The 24157-nt window shown below is 42.3% G+C and overlaps 1 protein-coding gene across 2 annotated transcripts in view; it reads right to left on the bottom strand.

The window, feature by feature from the left end:
* Positions 1-24157, bottom strand: part of fut8b (fucosyltransferase 8b (alpha (1,6) fucosyltransferase)) — a 95163-nt gene that overhangs the window by 52104 nt on the left and 18902 nt on the right. For both annotated transcript variants that reach the window (XM_085937239.1, XM_085937238.1), the window contains exons 6-8: positions 23756-23832; positions 23545-23629; positions 13785-13911 (exon numbers count right to left, since the gene is read on the bottom strand). The gene's annotated coding sequence lies outside the window, so the exon portion shown is untranslated. The remainder of the gene's footprint in view (positions 1-13784; positions 13912-23544; positions 23630-23755; positions 23833-24157) is intronic.

The following is a 24157-nucleotide window of genomic DNA, read 5'->3' as shown; positions in this document are numbered from 1 at the left end:
CAACGCTCGGCCGGGCCGTGCTACAAAAAGAAGTGACGGAAGAAAAGCGTGCTGGGAAAAACAACAGTTGGGAGATAACAGAGGGGGCAATCGGCGATCACATCGACGGCCGTGTCGTGCTTTTTTTTCTTCGGGTGGAATGACGAGCTTTGAGGGAGCGGCGGCCATGTATTGGGCTAGAGACAAGGGAACTTTCCGTGTGTGTGTGTGTGTGTGTGTGTGTGTGGTAAGCATATGCATAAGTCAGCGGAGGATGAGGCAGTAAAGATGTCGTGGGCGGCTGTCATAGCGCCAGGCTCATTTGGCAAGGGCGTCTCCTCCCTTCCCACTAAGAAAAGAGAGCGCTCGATAAAACTTGACACCCCCCCCCCCCTAGTCTAAATCCAGACACATCCTCAACCTCTAAAAGATGAATTTGCTCAATAATGGGAGAGAAGGAATTTTGGTCAAACACACCGAGTCACGCCTTTTTCATGTTACTGTAATTTTCCAGCGGTCAACAAGACATCAAAACTGAAAGGTACTTCCTTGTCCCAACGCTCCGATAAAAAGCGTCTGTATTAATTCAACATTCAACTTTCCCGTCCTGTTATCACCTCTGATGCAGTCCGATCTATATTTGCCAATATTTCACGCTTTCCCCATCACCTTACTACAGTGCGTATAAAATAGCGGCTTTTATGGCTAGCTATAAACAACGACAGCCGTTTTCCCGTTCTTATAGCTTAGCCGCGGCGGCGAAGAATATAATAACGCAAATTTAAGTGAACGACAGCATCCCTTAGTGACGTTTTAATGTCACTTTTAAATTGCCAGACAAAACTTTTGGTGTCGGATGTTGACTTTGAAGGCCGGGGAATAAACACGGAAAGCCGCAGCGGGATAGCTTGTCACATTACCGCCGCACGACCGGTCGGGATTTCTGTTTACTGTGATCTTGTTAGTCATACGAGTGGCCGGCAGGCTAATTTCTACCGCCATTTTCTTCCGAGCGAGTCACGCAGAGAGCCAGCGGGAAGAAATGTGCCTCATATTAATAGCTGGGCTCATATTACATGTATGATGGATTGTAGGCTTGTTAGAGTCTACAGATGAAAGCTGGAGATTTTTTTTTTGGAGCCCGCCACAAATGAGTTCTGGCTGACTTCCATCTCGCCCGAGTGACGGCGGGATTTAACACTGGACGCTTTCTTCAATTTGGCTTTATTGAAGTTTGTAAAAGCTTCCGCCTCAAACATTCATTTTGTGTCTCAACATATTGGATCACCTTTTCAGTCTGTCTCACTTCATCCTTGTTTGTCGCCGCTTCTCCTTTTTTCCCCGTTTCATCATGCTGCCATTTTTCGCACCTAATCCTTCGACTCATCCCCCCCCCCCCCCGGAGCCGAGTCCGGCGCCGCCTCGAAAGCTCTCCGATGCAGACAATCAACAGTGGCAACACAAAAGCTTGCTTTCACTTCCATCAAATTCATCCTTTTGTGGCTTTTTTTTTTTTTTTTTGCACGTAAGGTGAGGAGAGGGATAGATTTAATTTCGGTTTTATGAACAGCTTCTCTCGTATGGTCGAAAATGAAAGAACGAGCGGCGGTGTTTTATTATCTTTCCTGGGGCGGGTGAATCGTTTTGCTGCAAAATATTTCCAACATGGAGAGATGAGTTGTATCGGGCTGGATTTTCAATATTACGTGGTCAGACGACCAATCAAATTTCAAACACATCCTATAATGATTTCCTTTGCTGGCCAACTAATTAGAAGTCGAACTTGAAAGACACAGTAGATGAGAGCGGGCAAAAAAAAAAAAAATCATCATTCCGTTTCATTAGTGGTGAAAGTGTCCAAATTCTGCCCCTACTCTGGAAAATGAGCACATCAGAAAAAGACTTGCTGCAAAAAACAAAAAAAAACAAAGCTTTCTTCCTTCTGCTTTCTTGGAGATGCAAATGCACAGCCAGAAAGGCGGCATTCCAAACTCCAAGCAGAAAAAGGGAGAAACAAATTGGAATGTCATTGGATGGAGATGGCTGATTCGCCCCAAAATTGACTGAAGTACGTTTTTGGAACGAATCTGTGACCTTGTACTATCAGACAGAAATAAATGTTTTTGTTTTTGCCCTGTCATGAAAAATGAGATACAACTTCCTCGCAGGATTTATTTAGATGCAAAAAAAATAAAAATAAAAATCGCTCGGCATTCAAATTGTCAAAATGTCTACCGACGTCAATGTCACAGGTGAGAGAAAAGGATTCATCCTCTGTTTCCTTCATGGTCACACTACTTATCATCGGAATTGAGAACATAATCCTTTTCTCCATCAAAACCTTCCCTCGTGATAACGAGGCCCATTTGCCGCCACGTTGGGCGTCATTACTCATGCTGTAACATTAGTATGATTAGCATGTTGCGACACGCTTCCTCGCTAGCATCAATCTATGTGCCGTTATTACCGCGACTGTCGTGGAGTCCGAATGTCTGGGAGTGTTTTCGGATGGCGCTATGGTCATGTGAGGTCTATTTATTTGTCTTCCCTAGAAACTTTCACATTTATCTTCTTGCGGATAACTATTCTACCGCTTTGTTATCCTCGGGCTCTTCTCGACGAAAATTGTCATCATCGTCCTTGGCTCTGATGCTTCCCGACGAGATACAGGTAAGTGAGTTTCACCATGAAACGAAGAGGTAACGTCGGTGTAAATAGCCGGCGGGGGGGGGGAAACGAGAAGAAAACAAACAAGGGGCGATGGCGACTTGCGCTGCTATTTATGAAGGAGCTGAGAAACAAAAGCAGTGTTATGAAATCGATCGCTTCCTAAATCACAACAAAGACATCCACGAGAGGCACTTGGAACAATTCCAACTCGTGAAAGCCAACACACACACACACCTTGTGGGTAAACACACACCCACTCACAAAACAACAATGCAAACCTTTGGCTCAAACACACACAAACACACACATCCCGGTAATCATCATTCTTGTCGCATACGCAAACACACACACACACACACACACACACACACACACACACACACACACCCTTGGCATGAAAGGAAAAGGCCCGCCCGCACACTTTGACAATCCCTTACGCTAAATAAACAACTTCAAATATTCAAGCCGTCGATCTCCTCGTCTATTGCGCAACGCGTCCTTTTAAGCCGACGACTCCGCCGCGGTTGTTTTCGAGCGACAGTTACTCAAAAGTCCCGCCTGGAGTAATAGACCGGCGAGCTCATTTGCATCTCATTTGCATAAAGCGCGTGAACCTGCTGTTGTTTGATCGTACTTGTTTGTACATGGCAGGCTTTCACTCCACGGAGACTTGCTCTATTTATGCCGGGTGGGTTCCTTGCCAATGCTGACTCAGCAATTTGCATCATGTGTCACTCGGGCTGTTGAGAGGAATGCTAGCTCAGCTTATTTTTGGCCACCGAGGGGGAAACACTTGATTCATCTACACTGGGTCATCTACATGGACCATCACCACCAAGAAAGAGGCTGCATGGTGGCTATTTTCTCTTGAGGGGGAGAGAAAAGGAGGCTCTTGATGACCAATCGATATCCAGCGAGGACTCCACTTAGCAACAGTGAATGACGGAATAACACTGTGTAGTGTTTGCCTACTTTTTATAATGATGCTTTTTTGTGATGTATTGATCATCACGCCTGGTGATCATTTGATGGTATATAAGCAAGAAGGACTCCATATAATTGGATTTTTACGCTTTTGCACTCGTGAAAAGCAGAGAGTCTGAACAGATGCATATTATAAATCTCCGTCACCAACGGGAGCTGCAAGGAAACATCAGTAAGATGCTCCTTCGTTGACTTATGACCTACTTTGGTGCTATTATATATAGCATTCGTATTGGTGCTAGCATTTGTTTTGATACGTGTTACTATTCGTCGAAACGGAGAGTAATTTGTCCTTTTGGTTTCTGTAACTTTAATAGATTAAAAGTCTTGGATCTGCACCAAATTTAAACGCGTTTGCATCACCGCTCTACAAACTTGAATGGAAATTGGTTTTATGCAAACAAGTCTCGAAAGATGTGTCAAATCGATTTAATAAAACGAAAATAAGCATCAAGATATTGCGGGAAATCCCTTTTTTTTTGTTTTTTTCAAGTGAATCAATGTACCATTATTCAAAGTAAACTGCAGCAAATATTTTGTCATTGCCTGACTTTCAAATAAATTCAAATGCACAAAAGCAAACTATGGTGAGAATTCTTTGGAACGGAAAAACTCACACTTATTCACTTCTACCACTTCCAGGGAGAGATGGTGATCAAGCACTCACTTACCAACAACCAGTGGTAAGTCCGAATCGATTCCCGGTCGCTGACGAAGATGTCATTTGCTTTAACCCCGGTTTGGCAATCCCGCCCCTGAGGTTCATCCACGAGCCGGGTCGTCACCAAAATCCTTCCTATTGACTGCGACTCGCTCTTTGTCAACACGCTATCGCTCGCAGCTGGGTCTACACCTGCTAGACCCCCCCCGAAAAAATATGTCTACTTTCCCGAAGCTTGAACAAACACACATCCAAACTGGCGCTCCCTGACGTGTTTACATTTTCTCGTTAGAACCTCTGACTTGAGGGGTTTGGAATGTGTGCTTTATTTATGTGCCACTGCCCACGGCAATAACCCATTTATCTTTCACTACCCCTCGCCTTGCTTCTTCCCTGAGGAGGCTTTCTGGACAAACACGCACGTAAACACGCACGCCGTTTCCCCCCCCCAGCCGCCTGCTTGCCAATCACATGCTTATGAATATTCATAAAATCCTCATGACGTTGCCGCTTTGTGAACCGCGGGAAGTAGCCGCCATATTTATTCTCTTTATACGTTCCCCACGAATCCTTCCATAAGTGAGACGTATTAAGGTAGACACTGACGAGGCGGATTATTATTAGTTGGATGATTATTTTCCAATTCTATAGTTACTCAATTATCATCAGGCCCAAGCTGAAAACATATTGCAATTATATTCACATTCTCCAGGGGTAGGCAATAAACACTATCTTTAAATGAAAGCTAATTAGAATGCAGGGCATGAAAAAAGGTGCGTAAATGAACTTTTTGTTTCTTTCTGCAGTTTGGAGATAAATAGTCGCAATATTTGTACGTTTACTGCAAATTGTGGCTGGGAGAATCTAACGACCTTAATAATCGGGGGGGGGGGGTTGATGGTATCCCACTGATCCCACACACAACGGACATCACAAAGTTTGACAGACAAAAGCTTCCTCGTGCAACAAGATAACGACCCAAAACATACTGGCAGCACAAGAAAGGACTTGTGGATTGATTTGTACTGTCTAGCAACTGCTTTTTCTTTTTCTTTTCTTAAGTTAATAACTTCTCACTTCCCCTGTCCACTTTCCTACCTAGCATCACCTCCTCGAGCTCACCAAAAATTGGACAGGCATTGCTGACAGCAATTACGAGGTGTGTCGGCATTGACGTGGCAGCGCGACAGACACCCTTTTGCACTTTTTTTAATTTCTCATCTCCAGACTTGCCCCCCCCATTGGAGACTCGAAGGTGGTACGTTCACAGAATGTAACCAATGATTAAAAATGGGATGAGACCAGATACGAATGTTTTTGCCCTTGAGCTCGGCGCCCTTTTACTAAGCGTAAAGATTAATTTTGCTTCTAGGGATGGCTGGGAATATATTTTTGCATCATTTGATAACTACATTGGTAGACATAATGCTAAGCTATAAATAGCATTTCCCGAGGCCAAATGTGACAACAGCGGTCTTGATTAGCATCTAAGATGAATATCGAAAAGAACATCCTAATTAATTCACTCGCCGTGTCAAATAAACACAATGATTCATCACAATGAGGCGGATCCACCCATAACCTTACAATTTATTTCTCTAATCTCTTTCCCATTTGCTTTTGGACGTCGAGTACAAGGACACAACTCGAGTGATGGATGGCGTCATGTCGCGACCTTAGACAGGAAGCACGACTTGGGCCGGAAATGCAAAACAGAACAGGTGAGTTCTTGGACTCTGGATTCAAGATGATTCAAAGTATTATTATGATTTTTTTATTATTACATAATGTGTCATTGCTAACTGCTAATGAACAATTGGTATTTCCATTCACGCTACAAAAATACCATTGGGCATATTTACTCAAATGAAAAAAACGGTATGTCTCGCATTATCTTCCACAAACTAAAAAAAGGCACACTGCTATTTTTCTTCTGCTGACATTTTGATGGACACATTGGTCTTCCCCCCCCCCAGAGTCAAAATTGCTACAAATGGTCTTATGTCATCCTGTGTGAGTCAGGGAGTGGCCTTTTACCAACAGACGGAAATATTTTCTGTCTTACACTTTTCTCCTCTGAGATCCATTCTAGTGTTAATTATATTCATGGCAGAGTCTGAGCTTGTTATTGTAATGAGCAGGTGGGAAATGGAACGTGGATTTTTGTTTTTTCTTCCCCCGTATTGTGCAGAAGTGTGAATGTATTAATCACATAAAGTTCAAGAGCTCAATAAAACTTGCGACCTAGGGACGGTTTTTGATTCATTTCCCAATTTCTGCAGGTGAGAATCTCTTGCGGAGGCAGAATACTTGCATACTGCAGGCATAACACAAAAAAGCTACTGCTCCCTTATCGCCTGCACTGTTTCTATAATAATGCAAGATAACGTCTCATAATGAAATAGCCTAACTGGCACAGTGCCCCCTCCAAAAAAAAAAGAAAAAAAAAAAGGAGATAAACTGGAGTGCAGGCAACATCTTATTGACCCACATCCATGGTCAACATCACTAATGCTCTTCCGGTAAATGGGAGAAAATATCTGCAGCCAGGTTCCATAATCTTAATGAAAACCTTCAAAGGAAATTATATTAATGGAACAGCAGCGCTCTCCGCTATCTTTTTTTTTTTTTCCCAGTAAATTACCAGCAGCTTGAACAGACTGGACTTTTTTTTTTTTTTCCCCCCTAGACAGTCCATTTTTTCCCCCTGCGATTCGATATTCCAGACATTGTGTGTTTTGGAAATAAAAAGTGTAAGCAACTACACGATGATGGAAAAGTTTCAGAAGAAGGGAGATATACGACAGCGAGTGGGGAGTTGGAGAAGCACATCCAAAATGATCTCCAAAGTTGGATGCGTGAAAGAATGACAAGCGGGAACTCCTGGGAGTGATAAAGGGAAGGGGATGGACACAAAATTGAAGATTTCCACGGCTGCACCGGGAGAACCAATCTAATCAGCCGTAATGGAGCCAAAGTTCACTCCTACTAAACTGACGTGACCACAAGTAGAAGACATCCAGCCAATAAAACACTCATGGTAACAAACATCAACAGATGTTGCGTTTAAATATCCATAAAAAATAAGGGCTATTCAGATTTTGGGTGAATTTTACAAAACCCTCTCCCCTAAAGTCAGCTTGGAAAAGTAACTGTGAAAAACGAGTGGGTGGATGGATTGAACTAATGATTTCAGCTCTCTCACAAGTTATTCGCCAAATGGAGTCAAAGGTCTGATCTGGGATGACACATCTGAGCTGTTCAATTTCAGCAGGTCGCCCTTGGAACAAAAAAAATTATAAAGCGCCCAAGCTATTAATGAAATGATGGGCCAGCGATTGGTTTAATTAGTCTAAGTAAGCCCAAAGCACATTTTACTATTAACCCTCATGACTGAGGAACCAGAGACAATTCATTAATGCTGATTCCTGGCAAGGCTTCCCTGCATGATGTTTTTTTTTTTTTTTGGTCTGTACATAAATGCGCTGCACTCAAGGCTGCACTTGTGACTCTGCTAACATATGTGCTATAAAGCTGGGAGTCTGAAGCTTTATAGAGTGGTCATGACATTTAAGTGGCTGGGAAAAAATCGAAAAAGGACACGCATCTGTTGGAACGTGGCATTTATATTCGTAAATAAGTCAAACTCTGACGGTGTTCCTCTGAGGTCAATCTTAGGGCCCAACATGTTTTCTCAGCGATGACATCAGCAAATGTATGAGATACATTCACTGACTCCATTTAAAGGCTCACTTACGTTTAATGTGGGGGGGAAATGAGGTCTAGTTATAAAAATATTAATTGTTGCCCAGGACAGCTTAGCTCCTAAAGTTGCCACCTGTTAAGGTTCTCAAAAATGTGTCCCAAGTTGAGAACCTTATTCTGATCAGGTCATTTCATTTTGATGAACGCATTAAAACTTAAAAATATATTTTTTTTACATGAGCTACATATGGACGTTGGGGGATATTCGCTTTCTGATGATACAATTTATTGAACTGTGTGACATTTTTCCGAGGCTCACGCAAAGCCTTTGGGGAAATTTAGCTGTAGTCACGGGGCAATGAGGGGAAAAACTTTTCAAAGTATGCACGATAATCATTATATGCTCCCTCAAGCCAAAGTACCCAGTAAAAATAACTCCTGTCAATAGTCCCTGGGTTGGCTATTGTAATGATCAGCGAGGTGCAGCACAGCAAAAATAAAAAAATAAAAAGAACTTGTTCAATATGAAAGCGGGCACTCATCTACTTAGTGTCTTACAGGTCCAACTGTCAGATGTTGTGAAAGAAATGAGATTGTAAGCAACTTAAAAATAGCTTCGGAACCGTAACCGAAACACTAACTGTGAGGCTTGCCGAAAAAAAAAAAATATATATATATATTTTTTTTTTTAGAAATGACAATCTACCTGAAGGGACTGTAACTGGTCAAAATTGACGGACCACACTAATAGCTTAAGTAGCAGCGCCGGAGATGGCTGGAGGCCCAGATGGAGGTAGTTGGAAGAGAAAAAAAAAAAAAAAGAAATAAAAAATCAATAGGTCTTCGCATCCATTACCGGCACAGGAGATGAAGTGTAGCAAGAGGGACAGAAAGATGAAGAGGGGCACCGAAAGCTCAACAAAGCAACATTTGTCAGGCTGACGGAAGAAGCAGTTGAGGTTAGAGGCGGCCATGTTGATTGTAATCAGTCTAAAAAAAAAAATCAACTTGACGAGGAGCTGATTAAACATTCTTCAGGTATGTTATAAACCTTTCATTTTGGTTTTCTTTGGCTTTATTTTTGTCACCTGTCGGATTTGTGTCGTATTATTAGCTGAATTTGGCAGTCTGCTTGTGAGTTTCCCCAGAGGCGGCTTTACCTAGTTGGCACTGTCATCATTATTCCAATTTAATACTGCAAATTGCCTTTAAGCTTCTTCTCCTTCTGTTGTTTATTTTTCAGATTTCAGCTTGGCTTAAACTGAATCCGGACACACAATCCTGCCTTTCAAATATTTGTGTCCATTTTTTTTTAATCGTCAAAGGAATTAAATGTATTGTCATTGCGTGTAAAATAGCAAAGGAAATTCATTTCATATTTGTTTGTTTATTTATGTTGCCTCGAAGGTATTCTTGGTAGCTTCCTAATTAGTATTCCATCCTTCCCTTTTGCCTCTGATGGTGCCTTGCTGACATTTGTGCTAGCCGGCGGGCAATTTCAATCTACTGCCCTACAGGTAGGTCAGCAGATGAATCTCGCTTGTTATTATGGTTTTCCAAGCTCACTCCCTAAACCACTTTAAGTTTTGGGGGTTTTTTTTCTTTCTTTTTCAACAAACACCTCTCGCAGAGCCTATTAAAAGAACAAATACAACTCCAGTCGTTCTTTTGAGGAGAAAATCAACACGGCGCAACATCAACAGGAACTCGCCGGAATGTTTCCATAGCAACCAAAACATCACGCAGTGACATTTAAATCAAGGCCACCCTTTTGCGTGTGTGTGTGTGTGTGTCTGTAAACATAATCTATTTGCGCTTCGGATTAAGTGTATTATTTGTCAGCGAAGTAAAGTTTTTAATTGTCAAATTCCAGATGCTCCACACTGGCAGATTTGTTTTTTTTCTAAAGAAGCCACCATTAGCGGAAAGGTAGCAGGAGGCGGTGCCTTCAACCCACGGAAAGTAGCTCAGGTAGTTCAACTCCTCCGCGGTGGAACACCTCGACATGCTCAAGATGGTTTGTTTTGCCTCGGAGCACATTGTCAAGAGTTTGTAAGAGATAAGCCAGTGCCAGGAGAGGTTGAGGGGGCGGGGTCATAGGACTCTAAGAACCTAGCAAGGAAAAGGACTGCCAGATCCAACATTCACCATGCGGCAAGAATTTCTTCTATTATATCGCCGATTCTTTTTACAGATGAAAGTAGGTTCATGCTGAGGACACTCTGGAGAGCATTGTGCTGCTTGCCTGCCACATTCTCAGGCTTAGTTATTTTGGATCCCCTGGAGATCGTCTGTCGTCGCATCAGAACCGCGGCAAGAATTTCAAGGGAGTGTGTATTACTAGTTATCTTGAAGAACCTGATCTCATTTTCCTTTTGTAAAATTCTTTCTGAGTGCGATTCAAAATCCAGTGCTAATGATTTCAATTACCATTCACTGTTCTTACTTCTATTCTTTACCGTTTAAGATTTTCTGATGTGTCCTGCCCTTACTGTAGATTCGATTCATTCACGCGGCGAGACTAAACACTTGAAAATGTTGGGCTCAAATGGACAATTATTTCATTTTGCGGCTCCCATCTGCGGCTCGGATCTAACTTTCTAATTAAGTTTGACTTTTTAACGACGCCACGAGAAATTGGAGACGGCGTTACATCTGTTCTCGACGCTGCATCCTTAAAGATGTCCCTGTTGTGAAAAATCTCATGTTAACCTAATCAATTAGCAGAGACAAGTCTAAAGAATTTGTTTTTATTTTTGAAATAATACTCTTTCCAGGCAGCATCCTTCCAAGTAGGAAAACACTTGACATGTGATAAATGGGATCCGGAAGCGGGATATCGCTCTTTAACTTGAACTCAACGGCTGATTGACTGATGGATTCGGACGCGGCGGGAAATAAAAACACAAAATTCTCGCCCCGCCCATCAAGCGTTTGTTGATGGATACAGACAACCCGCCACGGGGATTTATGACATCCAGGCCGCTGTGCGATGATATTGCAGATGACATTAAATATATTCGGCTTGAGCAGCACCTCCCATTAATCATCCGTCGAGAATCGGGGGGGCTGGGACGAAGAGGGAGAAGCTTCCAAAGCCCTCGCTTTGGATGACCTCCTGTCCCGTGACGCCGCTGGATCCGCCCGGAAACGTCAACTTGTTCTTTTATGCATTTATGAGCTGGCATAGTGTTTTGTGTCGCCGCCTGAGTTATCGTTACACGGCGGCCGAGCACGTGGATCAGCGGCGCTCGGGTACGGCGGCGCATGGGCCGGGTTGACCTTATTGCCACGCTGCAAATCCCGCAGCTGTTTTTCAACCGCTATAAAGATTATACACTACGACACAGATAGGAGCTGATAAACAGCGATGCCTCATAAACCTTCAAGCATCTGATAAACCCTTCGCTGTAGGCTGAATGCTTTTCTAGGATTGGCTGTTGGGAAATAGTTTCACTTTGGTACTGGGACTGGGACTAAACGGATTTGTACTGGTGCGAGGCCACATGTGGTGACATGGACGAGATCGAGTTTCACCGTTTAGAAGAAAAAAATGTGTCATCGAATGAAAAGCAAAACAAAATCCCTCATTTTCGGTTCCTTTAAGTCTGACTTCTTTAAAGACTCCCATTCATGTCTCCCAAATATCAAACACAAAGTGTAAAGTATCTGGGCGCTTGGGCGACCTCCTCCTGTGCCACCGTGATGAGTCGGCAGTGGGAGGTGACAGATTAATGGCTAAGTGAACAGCGGGCACGCAATTCTTTTGCACTGCATCTCAAATTTCATTGGGAATTTTACTCCAGTCTCATTCCTTCTCAATTCATGCTGTTCTAGGGATTATGGTGGCTCAGGACTGGACGGTACAATGCTCCATTTTCACTACCTCACAATAAATAAATAAATCAAACCTGGTGCAATAAGGTATTACCTCAAGCACAGTTTTTAAGCTCGCTGAGTTGATGCCAAATGGGTTACCTAAGACCGAAGACGATCGGGTCTGGGAGGACCGAGGTGGTCCGCCTGCCTGCTGTGGAGCAATTTGGAATTCTTTCTGTCCCACCGCTTTACTTATTAATCGATTCCCATCCTGTTGTAGTTTGGCTACTCATGATGACAGAGCCGTCCCAATTCTGTCACCATAGAAACTCATGCGCTGGGGCTGCGTTTGCTGCGATAGGGACCTCAAGGAGCTTTGGAGATCCGAAAGATCCCATCACTCACCACAGGAAGTTGGAATACAACTCCACAACAAAAGACAAAGTCGATTTTCTGACAATTTGCTCATTCTCGTTTTACTACTTGTTCCGATTTATCCTAACACGAATACACGACGAGTAGCGCAATATTGTCTTCTCTGGGGGATACATTCAAACCGAGAACCTGATTGGAATTTCCATAACTGAGGACGAGAAACGCTTGCAATTTCCATACCTCCAAAAAAGAAAATCAATCGTGTCGAGAACATCGTTTTAATTACATGCTTGGGCTTCCTCTCCGGGGACTGGTCGCGTGACAAGCTTATGCAAATGTTAGGCTGCCTGACACCGCTGCGGGGGAATACACTTCACACATGTGCCAGGGGACCCACATGCAAAGTGGCCGTCATTCTCACGAATAGACTGCTGAGCAGCAAAATATCAACTTGTGCAGTAATCTGTCTTGGCATAATAATGTATCAGCTAGTTCCACCCAAAACGCCCAAACGACAGCAGTTAGCATGTAGCAATCGGCGTGTAGCTAGCTATGACTGTTTCATACACAGCATACAAATGGCCAAAGAAGCTTTGAAATAATAATAATTAAAAAAAAGTCAGTGTTCTATATCAATAATTAATGCACATTTGCTGATGAAACAACCGTAAAGTTTATAGAAAATGCAATTTAAGTGCCCCTCTGCTAATGTGAGCGCGCGAGGGGTCTTAATAGGTGCACGATGGCGCTCATTTGTATGGATGACAACTTCTGGTAAGGTGGCGAGCGTTTAAGTGGGATTTGAGGGCAATTACTTTGGAAGTATGTCTCATTTGTATTCTCTAACTTAGCACCTCGGTGCAAAGAAAAGCTTTGGGAAGAGCTACTGTACGCCAAGCAGCTTGAGACTGATCAAGGGCACGTTGCCATGGAGGCGGAGCTGTTTGAAGATGATAATCCCGCCCGCTGAATCATGAGTATGAAAAGTGGGGATCAAAAGTAAGGACTTTCACTCAACAAAAGTCTCGAATTTACCTTAATCGTCTTAAGCCTCCCGACTCCATTTATTTATCTATTTGTTTGTTTGTTTGTTTGTTTGTCTATCTTCTCGAAACCATCTGACATTATTACCGTTGTTTTGGCAGGAAACATTAGAAATATCCTTCAACAATCCCCAAACATTAGTTGCCAGGCAACAAAAACATTTTCCAGAAAATTGCGGACAGCAAATCAAGGAGGCGTACTGGGTAATTTCAGGCTTTAAAAAAAAAAAAAGAAAAACCAATTTAATTGCATTAAAATGAGCCCCAGTCAAAAGATTAAAATCACAAGACATGTTAATTACAGTAACTAAATTCTGGCAAGATTGATAAACAGACAAATTAATTTGTACTAAACTGTTTTCTTGGCCAGAAAAAAAAAGCCACCCATTGTTTGTTTAATGAGCCAGGAAGGGTAGAACTGCCTTGCATTTTTCATTGAGTTATATTCTCTCTTACATTCCTGCATTGCTTTATCTCTCATAGCACACACATAATGTTGTATAAAGTATTAAAAAAAAAAAAAAGAAAGAAATAGAAGCAGCACTTACGTTTGGCTCAGCTCATCCTTGGTTTTTCTTCTTTACAATTACATGCAGTATTCATCATGTTCGTCAGGCCCGGGGAGTGTGTGTGAATGTGTGAATGGATGTTTGGCGCACACCTCCCTTTCCAGTTCTGAAGCAAAGAGAGAATTCATTCACGTCACATTCGCTCGCTTTTTACAAGGCAAGCACATCTATATTTTATCAGCCGGTTACTCCGAGACTTTTGGAGTGTAACTTGATTTAAAACCGCATACAGGTGAAAGGTGTGTGTGTGTGAGAGAGAGAGAGAGAGAGAGAGAGAGAGAGAGAGAAGGGTGAGTGTGTGTGTGACTTCAATTCCTAAGGGACCAATTTCTCCAAAAAGTAATCAAAATATAGGAGGAGGATGAAAGGTTATTGTAGCCCTACAAATGTTTTCCCCCAGACATGTTCATCAGTTCCATCCAAAATAAAAATCTACAAAAAAATTGAATATTAACAACCAGGGGAAATGGCTCTTTGACATCCATTTGCAATTCATTTACATGACTCGCCGAGGATAAATGCATTTGAGTCAGGTGACGTCCATATTTCAACCAATGACTTTTTAATAAAAAGCTTCCCCCGAGATGGCTCGATTCGAACGCGGCACTCACATGACTGTCTGATAAAATATAATTGAGTTTTTGTGGCTGGTATTCAGAGTACAAAGTCATCAGAATCATTAAAGGGCAGGGGCAGCCTTGGCTTAGATTGAGGATTACTTTTTGTGACCCAAGATCGACTTCCCGAACAGCGATTGAACATTTGTTCCATAATCATCATTTTCAAAGCAGCCCAAAAGAGGGCCGACGTGTTTTTTTTTGACCCAGTTAATAAAAATGCTGATGGGTATATAGCGCAAATGTATCTTTGAAGTTTAAACAACAGTCCTATTCATGTTTGCAAATTAGATTGATTAAAGTATTCATGAAATTAAATCAGTCTGAAAATGGATTCAACAATTAAACGTCGATTTGTGTAAAAGTTTTGTTTTGTTTTTTCCCAATGAGGAATTGAGTAAGTGGACGGTACCTGGGGCATAGCTGACAGTTTCTATAGACTGACAAATAAATACCAGCCAAGATCCATTTTATTTTCTGCCACTTTTATTGTCTAGCTTTCCACTCGTGTTACTTGCCAATTTAACTTCGACCCGATCCGTTGCCAGTTAATTGGATTTGATTTGACGCCTGCTCCGTTTTGGGATCGTTTAGCTCAGTAAGATTTATTTATTTATTTATTTATTTATTTATTTATTTGTATTTAATTCTTCTCTAGCATTTTCTCTTGTACTTATTTTTATTTAAATTTAGTTTTCAATAGAGCACAAAATGGCCCTCGGAAAAAAAAAATCCGATTTTTGTTGGGTCACAAGCTACAGAGCAAGCGAATCACGTTTCAGCTCGACAGTCCGCAGTTTTCATCTGTACCCAAGCGTGAAACATTGTTTACCGTAGCTCCATCAAACATTAAATATGTACCTCGTTTTTAAACTTTAAACTATTTACTTGTTTTTGCTTTTGTGTTCTTTGTGTCATTTGAATGCAACTTTAATGTCTTATCTTTAATGTATTTCTAGCTCAGTAATGCACTTAAACTATTTTAAAGTGTGCCACTCGGAAAAAAAAAAATGCTCCTGAAATTTTCATCCATATTAACATACCAAAGAGTATTTACATAAAAATTCAATCGTTTCAGTTGAATATTTAACCATGCAGTAAATTTACGGAATGTCGTATTTCCTTAACTAAAATCCATTTACTCAACTTCAGAGAGTGTTGAGAGTCGATTTGGCCTCTATTTGAATAAATGCCAGTGCAAAGGCGGACTAAGCAAAGGAAAGACAAAATGTAACCCTCCAGAGCCGTGAGGTATATTTAAGGCACTTTTATGAGGTAAAAGTTACACTGAATATATTTTTCTGAACATTTATCGAGCCAAGGCACGTATTTTTCATTATAAAAAAAAAGTTACAACCCAACACCAGATAAAAATGCCAACAACAAAAAAGAAATAGACTGAATCTGTCCTCAAGATACTGACAATGTGGTCCTTTTAAATACTACTTCAATATATTTGTATTTCCCTATAGAACTTCTAATGTGTCATGTGAATCAAAAGTGACGCAAAACTTTTTGCTGCAGCCGAAAGCGCGAGTCGAAGTTCACTACAAGTAGCAAGCTCCGGTGACAAGATGGGACGCCAGACGCAGACAGACAGACAGAAGAGGGTGTGATCCACCTCGCCACAATGCAGATAAATAACAAAGCGGACCAAGGAGCACAGACAGCTTGGAGGGGCTTTCATCTCGCTAAAGCCGCTGCCCGGGGAGCATTCATCAGCATCGTAGCAGATTCATGTTGGCCATAAACAAAGCAACACAACGTGTTGTGTGGCAACAAGCGAGAGCACACAGACCGTAAAGTAGATTTTTACTTAAGAGCAAACGGAATTTACTGTGACTAGCCAAAAAAAAAAAAGCTACTTGATGGCACTAATGCGTAAAACTGAATACTCAGCAAAGAGAGCATTTATATTTCATGTAAATCAGACTGCTGCCTTGTGTGCAGCCCCAAAAAAAAAAAAAAAACTTCTCCAGATATGTGACAGCTTAGTCCTCGGTGACACACTCCTGTCTTGTTGTAGCGATACGTCGGCAATTTGACGGCAGGCGCACAAGAGCGCCGCGAGTGTCGCGTCCAACGAGGCGACCATTCCCGGTTTCTTCTTTGACACCCAAACAATGTGCCAGAGTCAAGTCGTGCACAGCGGGGGAGGCCAAATCAGTGTTGCTGGGACTAAATTTAGATTCCAGGTGCTGTTCTTTTCTCTTTTCTCCAACCGTGAGAGAAAAAAGCAAAAAAAAAAAAAAAACACCTCAGCTACAGAGCTGAATGGGTATTTGATTTGTCGGAGGTAAGATGTTTCTTTCAGAAGTTGCCTTTCGTATTGTTCTACTTGTAAAGGCGACCTTGACAAGGTGCTTTGGTTAATGCTGGATGGAGAATTGCCATTTGCGTGTTTCCATGGGAATTTTCACTTCCTATCGACAATGGAATGAATCTGATGGTTAAAAAAAAAAAACCCTGAGCAAAATGGCCGACAGCTGATGTTGAGCAGTCGCTCAAATCAACCGAAACGATATGCAACACATAATATTGATATTATTTTTTTACTTCCTTAGTATAACCACATTTATAAATGTTTTGTCACACATCTCTCTTACGCGATAACTCAGTCGGCCGCCGTTTCCCCTCAATTAACCGTTAGCATTAGCACCACGGGGCCACTTTGATAGACTAACAATTGAGAGCGGAAGAGCTTCACTCGCACTCCAAGCAGCGAAGCAATCTTCTTTAAAAGACTAAATGTCCGACAGCGAGACGAAGGGCTCGCACGCACACACCGACGCAGAGCGGCGAAGGGACTCTGCTGTGTCACAATCACTCACGATCTGATTTCTGGGTCTTGACTCTGGAGAGTGTCCAATTGGGATTCACTTATGAAGTGTCGGGTGATAACGAGTCCGTTTGGGACTTCTATCAGGAGCGGACAGGTTAGTCCGAATGAAGACATTCTTAAATTCCAAATTACATTTCTAAGGGAGACATGGTGAATTTTCATATTTGTCGTTCTGGAATCAAAGCGACGATCACAGCTTGCCTCCCAGCCAACTGTCCGTTTCATTCAAAGCTGACGCATTTGATAGGTTGTCGTCTCGACTGACTGGAATTGGCCGACCGTGGCCCTTGGGGGAAAAAAAAAAGAAAGAAAAAAGATGAAAAATTTGCGCAACAAATGATGGACGGGAGACGGATAGCAACGCGCCGGTCGATGTGACCGAATTGTTGATTTGAGCCGAGTCAACGAGGATTTTGGATTGACAGATATGAAAGACGTAAAGGATGAGGCGAAGAAGGCACATCACTCTCGGAAAGTATTGCATCATAGCCGAAGTTGAAAGAGATGAGCTATTTGGAAAGGAACCCGGGGGGAGCGGGGTAAACTGGATGATGAGGTGAGGTCAAGGAGATGAGCATGCCTGGAATGGATAACTTGTAAAAGACATGACCAACTATTCACTTCTCCTGACTTAAATTCCACGTTGGAGTGTCGTCTGGAGTGGAAGCCGCTAAGCGGCTAGCTGCCGTGTCGGCTGTCGTCATTTGGGAACACTTAGGAGTCTCCTTGCACTAATTGCATTGGCCCAATTACCTTGAGGGTGAGAATTCAGCAAATGGCTGATTGTCTATTGACATTATGCAATGAGCTGGGATAAAACCATCCGTCTCACTTAGCGTATCGCCGCATCAGCAAAAACAATTTAAGCGGCTAAAAAGTGTCAGTCTTCTTGATTCGGAAAAAGATTCTCGTGGCGCCCGTGTCGGAGAATACCGATATGCGTGCTTAGTATTCCGCTCATGACTTTTTAAAGTTGGCGGAGGCGTGAAAGATTCAAGTCTGTCAGAACTTAAGTACTGTGCGTTTCTCAATTCTTTTGCTCTCCTTTTGACAAACTGGAGAGGAATCATCCAAAAGGTTGAAATACAAAGAACATGAAAATACTTGAGGAATAAAAACATCGCAACACAGATGACTTGTAAAAATGTTCATGTGATTTAAAAGAATTATTTCTCGCTTTTGATGATTCGGGTCGTCAATATGTCGCTGGAGAACCTAATTTGTCATATTTTATTTGAGCATTGTAAAGGTCAAGCTTTACAACCATAATTATCAACTAACCAGATTTTTTTTTTTTTTGCTTACATCCTACGTTTCCCGCTAAGGCACTTCATTTGCACCTCTAAGCATAAATTCCGATTAAATCACTTTTATTGGATTTATTTCATTCGGAATCAAAGCAGCAAAAAAAACATTCAAACGATGTGCAGGGATTTAAATCATCAGTGGAATAATATTGAATCAAAGACATATTGTCTGGAAGTGAGGCCTGCTTACAGTTCCTGGAAGAAAGAAGATTGTGTTCCTTTGTGCGTCTGATCTCAGTGTCAAGAGGGATTTTTGTCCCTAAAAAAATTACTAAGACATTGGGGAAGACTTGTTTTTGACAGCAGCACTCTTACTTATTCATCGGGGTGTTTTATGAATCCTATTGTATTTTTTTTCTTCTGAATAGCATCTGTTTTTCCTTTAAATTTGTAAGCATGTGCGTATTGTTGTCGGGAACGCTTGAGACCAAAATTATATTTTTATGATATAGAAAATCGGGAAGCTCTGTACAGTGCGGGCAACGTAGGACATTGTTTATTTAATGTCAATCTGATCAATCTCGTGAATAAAAAATAAATGAAAATAAAAATACAATCAAAAAAGAATAAAAAATAAAACAATTCATAATAAAATAACAAATAATTATAATTAATAATAAAATAAAAAAATAAAAGAAGTCTTACATTCTAAAAACGGATTTTTGTCCAACTCCAATTTTTTTTTTCGTCTTTGATGGTATGCCGAGCCCAGCGAGAACAAATCACCGTGTCTGTTTGTGCGCCTTGTTTTGTCTGACTCGGCAGATGTCACCCACCCGCAGGCGCTAGCTTGTTGTCAGGCCTTTGATAGTGTGCACAGAAAGCCCCCCCACCACATCTGTAATAAACTGAAAATCTTTCTTGAAACCTCGGAGAGTAAAAAGTCACCGAAACAGACCGACAGACAGCAGTAACTTAAAGCGATAAAAAGGCGCGGGGTGTTTCGAACGACTCCTTTATAAGCAAGTGTGTCTGCCAAACAGCAGCTCTCGGGTATAATTACTGCAAGCGCTCAAGAAACATTAATGACGACGGGCTCGGAGAAAAGATTCATCTTCCCACACGTGACGTACAGTAGGGCTAATTAACAGCCGAATTGACGCTAGGCCTGGATTTTGAAATCAAAAGTCAAAGCAGAGTTTTCGACGCCGTTGCTATGGTGACTCGTATATGTACTCAGCGGTTGTTTGACCGGGAAAGAAATCACAAAAGGAGGTCTCAAAGTTCATCAAGAGCATTCTGTTGTCATCTCTCCGTCATGGATTTTACAACTCAGAGTGGCTACAGCACCCCATGAAGGCTTCTGGACCATAGATTTTCTGGATCCGATGAAGCTCTCGCGGCTGAACCCGACTTTATACCCACGCCGGTTGGTGCCAACCACCGTTTTCATCGAGCTGTCATATACACCACTTAACATGCTCTTTAAAGCACTCGTTAACGCAGTCAATTAGCGCACGGGAGCAAAGACACTGGCGGAGTAAGACGGCAAAAAATGTCAGCCGTTTGCTTTTATGCAGTGTGAGCATGTCACACGAGCAAGAGGAGGCTCTGAAAATAGAGGCAATTGCTTCCAACCTCGTGTTCGCTCGGTGAATTCTTTGTCTTGCTGTGCTGAGAGGTGCACGGTGACACACACACACACACACACACACACACACACATTGCCAGACAGCCACAAATCTCTCATTTGCAGCACTTGAAGAGTGCACAAGAAGAAAATGGCAGGCTAATTTCATGTGTGTATCCATTCAGACACATACAACACAATACGGGCTCTTTGAGAGGAAAAAAAAATAGGAATCATACAGAACAAAGCTCTCCTGCAGGTTAAATGGAGCCGCGTTTCATGTGAGAAAAGCAGAAAAAGTTTGGCAATGCGCCGAAAAAAAAGAAAGAGGCTTTTTCTCTTTATCAGATGATTGTCCGCCTTTTCAGAAAACACGCAAAGCGAGCGGTTTAGAGGACAACTTCAGCCAATTAGATTGAGGCATGGCTTCCTTATTGTTGCACAAACCATGCTCTCAGGATTCAATGAGGTGATCTCCAAAAATGCTCCCCAGATTTACTTCCTGACAACAGATGCTTGGCTGACTTGGATATGTTGGGGATAATTCCAGCCAACCTTCTTGGAAGAAAGGAAACTATGGGATGGCAGGTTCCAAGCCCACTTTGGATTTGTCCACGTGCCATGAGGACCCTGCCAAGTGTTGTCGTGGTGCCATGATGGACTCAGACTTACTCACAGAAGGTATTTTTTCATCTTTTTAGGGGCGGCTCTATTAACCAAACATCAGTACATTTTCTTCCAGCCTTCCAGCCTGTCACCCGAATCTGGCTCGGTGCAAGTACTTTTCAGAAGGCTTTGATTGTCAGATGGACTGATAACCCTTCTACCTCCTTGTGAATCGGAAAAAGTTGAGCAGCCAGAAGGGAAGAAGGTGACACACGGAGAATAAATGAGAACCAAGACAGGGAAGTGGAATCCTGTTTTGGATCCATTAGAGAAAGGTCCAGTGGGCAAAGCAGCGGCTCGCCTCAAATCGAAGTCTGCCTCGGCATTTCTATCATTAAACTAATGCCCAGAGATTAGAGATGAGGTCTCCATTAATCTGCTTGGCTTTATTGACTCGGAGTGCATTCTCGCACTGGCTGTCACTTGCTAGCACGGACGCTACGCTTGTAGCTAGCCATGTTTAAAAGAAACATTGGATATATGTTTTCCAGTACGTTATGAAATTTTTTTTGACAGGATTATACAAACAACGAGCGGGGGAGTGATGAGCCTGCCAAAATAAAGAAGAATTGTCAAGGTGTGACACAAGAATGTGTAGGAGTGTTTGAAGGTAGATGCACATGAGAGTAAATCCAATCATCTGTCCAAACATGGAGATTTGTCTATTATTGTTCTTTTTTTTTTGCAGACCATCTGTAGGCGTGCATGGGTGCATGCCTGGAAGCATGTGTGTTTGCGTGACAGTAACAAATGTGATGAGAGGGAGGTGGCAGAAAAGGAATGATGGATCGTCCGCATGCCGCAAGCTGAATCTCCCGCGAGGGACGCGGCTACATGCTAGCAGGGGAGAGACAACTTAGAGTAATTGGGTCACCGCCAAGCCATGCTTTTAAGACTGCCGCTGCAAATAAAATAAAGATTTGTTCTGGGTGTGAGAAGCAGAAGAAAACGTGACCCTTACAGAGACCTATTTTTTTTCTTTCAATTTCCTTCTAAATGTGGACTCAGTGGTCAAATCACATTGAAGCCATTTATATTAAAATGGCTGCCACAGACAGGTTGTATAGTGAAGAGAACGTCAGTCCACTTAAAGGCTGCGACTGGGTGACACTTGTGAGATGGAGGAAGATGAAATCCTGGACTACGTGGGCGTTTTCTCCTGCTGAGCTGAGATTGACACTTCAAAGTATTAATATAATCTATTACCAGATTGGCCAAAGAGCTGACTGCCAACCTATTACCTCTCGACTCTTCCGTCAGCATTTAAAATTCTCTTGGTCACGGTACTTCTCGTCGAGCCTGCTCGACTAGCAGATATTAAATATTAACCCTGCTTTTTACAGGTCATGTCACTAAATTAAACTAACACAATTTGTCATTTACAAGCGCTTTCTTTCTGAATCGTGGAAAAATGTCTCATCACCTCTGTTAAAATTAATTCAGCAACACACACTGCCAGATGACAGCTCGATTCTTTGAGTAGACTTGCACTGGTTGCATAAGATATGTCAGGGGCGGGGGGGGGGTCTGCAAAACAAAAAGGAACCCCCCTACTCCAAAAATAAAATCTGAAAAGACCTAAAAGGCAATCAAGAATTTTTCAGGCGGGGAGGCAGTGACCCCCCCTCCACCCCCACGCTCCCTTCCTAGCGCCGCCTGTGTGGTCGGGTTCATTTTTGAAGTTTTCCAAATCTGACTTCTCAATTGCACACAAGCCTTTATATAAAACCATTTACTAATTGAAAATGGATTTCACATACGGTGCTTGTATCAAGAACTAATCACACACAAGAGGCGCTTTTCTCAGCAAGATCAATGCCAGTCAAGCGATGCGTGATCTGCTCAGGCGATAAGGCCAATTAAATCATGTCTTCTGGACACTAAAACTTGCTTCAAAAACTGTGAGAAGGAATGGGCAACAAAATATTAATCCCCTGTGCTGAAATGTCTGAAACACCAGTCATCTCTGTTGACTTTTGCTTTCTTTCTAATCTGCTTTCACTTCATTTTTATGGCTGGAGCCCATCAAAACGCAGCATTAGAAATAAGCAATATTAAATCCCCACAGACTGTGTTAAGAAGAGAATTGCAATCACAATCTTGTTTGGGGATCACATCAACCCCGATTGCAAAACACGTGCGAAATCTAATGAGGGACCAAGACCAACTGTTGTGTGAGCGTGTGCATAACAAGCTTGAGTACACTTTGTGCAATTGTGATTTTGTTCATGTACTCCATTTACGATTAAAATCTTAACTTGTGTTGAAAAACATAACGGCGGGTTCTTCTTTTTAACGATATGCATTCACGCCACATCCTGCGGCCGTCTTTTTTCCGTTTTCCAGCGCTACCTGGCCTGATGCCGTTGCAGATGGCAATGCGAGAGAGTGGAGACGTTGTAGTTGCAGCTTTGAAATGGAAAGAAGCTCTGTTGAGCGCACATGAAAGTAAGGAGATACACAAGGCCGAGCGAGGAAGCCGACATCATTATGGATGAGTGTGTACTTATGCGCAGTATGTATCTGCAAAACCACAAGCGGGGGGGGGGGGCTGTTTTACTTCTACTGCATTGCTACATTTTTAGACGACATTCAACAGTCCAAGCTCCCCTCGGGGATGATTAAAGTTTCATCTTATTGCCCCTTTCAATGTACTGTAATGTTTAATTACGCTGGCTCGGTCGAACAAGTGGGACTATGATGTCAGAAGTATTGAGTTCTGAAAAGTTCCACTCACTTGATTGCTGGGTTAAGTTGTCTCGGTGGTGGTAGCGGGGTAATAATTCTTGTTAGGTTCGGTTTAACGTCTTTGTTCAAACAATCTGTAGGGCGGGAAATACACAAAGTTCACAAATAGTTTGAGTCGAACAAATTTTGGCATTTGTGGGTTCTATTGGGGTGAAATCAATTTTAACTTATTTTTAACCTCCCCAAAAAAAAAATCTCACTTTGTCCAGGCGGCTGGTTTCGGGCTGGCGCCGGGACTTCAAAGCAGAGTCGAGAGGAAAACACAGAAGGGAAACTGCTGTGGGGGAAATAAAAAGTGAACATGAGAAATAGCCTAAAAGCGAGAAACTGCGAGCCGTGTGTACAGAAAACATGAATAATGGATCCAAATGCAGATGAGGACAAATTGACTCTCCATTAGAACTGCACTCAGAACGGAGAATGACACAAATTGTGCAGAAGATGTTTACTGATGCATCAGACTTTTTTTTTTTATTTGAGTTTGATAGAGTCAAAGGCCATGCAGCAAACAGAGCATGTCAAATCATTTTAATATGCGACAAAATCATTGATGTCGCCACCCGAATCTGGCGGACGAGCGGCGATTTTTTTGCAAGAGGGCG

Source organism: Syngnathus leptorhynchus, chromosome 18, assembly GCF_054491065.1.
Source record: "Syngnathus leptorhynchus isolate UIUO chromosome 18, UIUO_Slep, whole genome shotgun sequence".
NCBI classification, from domain to species: domain Eukaryota; kingdom Metazoa; phylum Chordata; class Actinopteri; order Syngnathiformes; family Syngnathidae; genus Syngnathus; species Syngnathus leptorhynchus.
The sequence above is the reverse complement of the archived record's forward strand: the minus strand, read 5'-3'. Positions and strand labels throughout refer to the sequence as shown.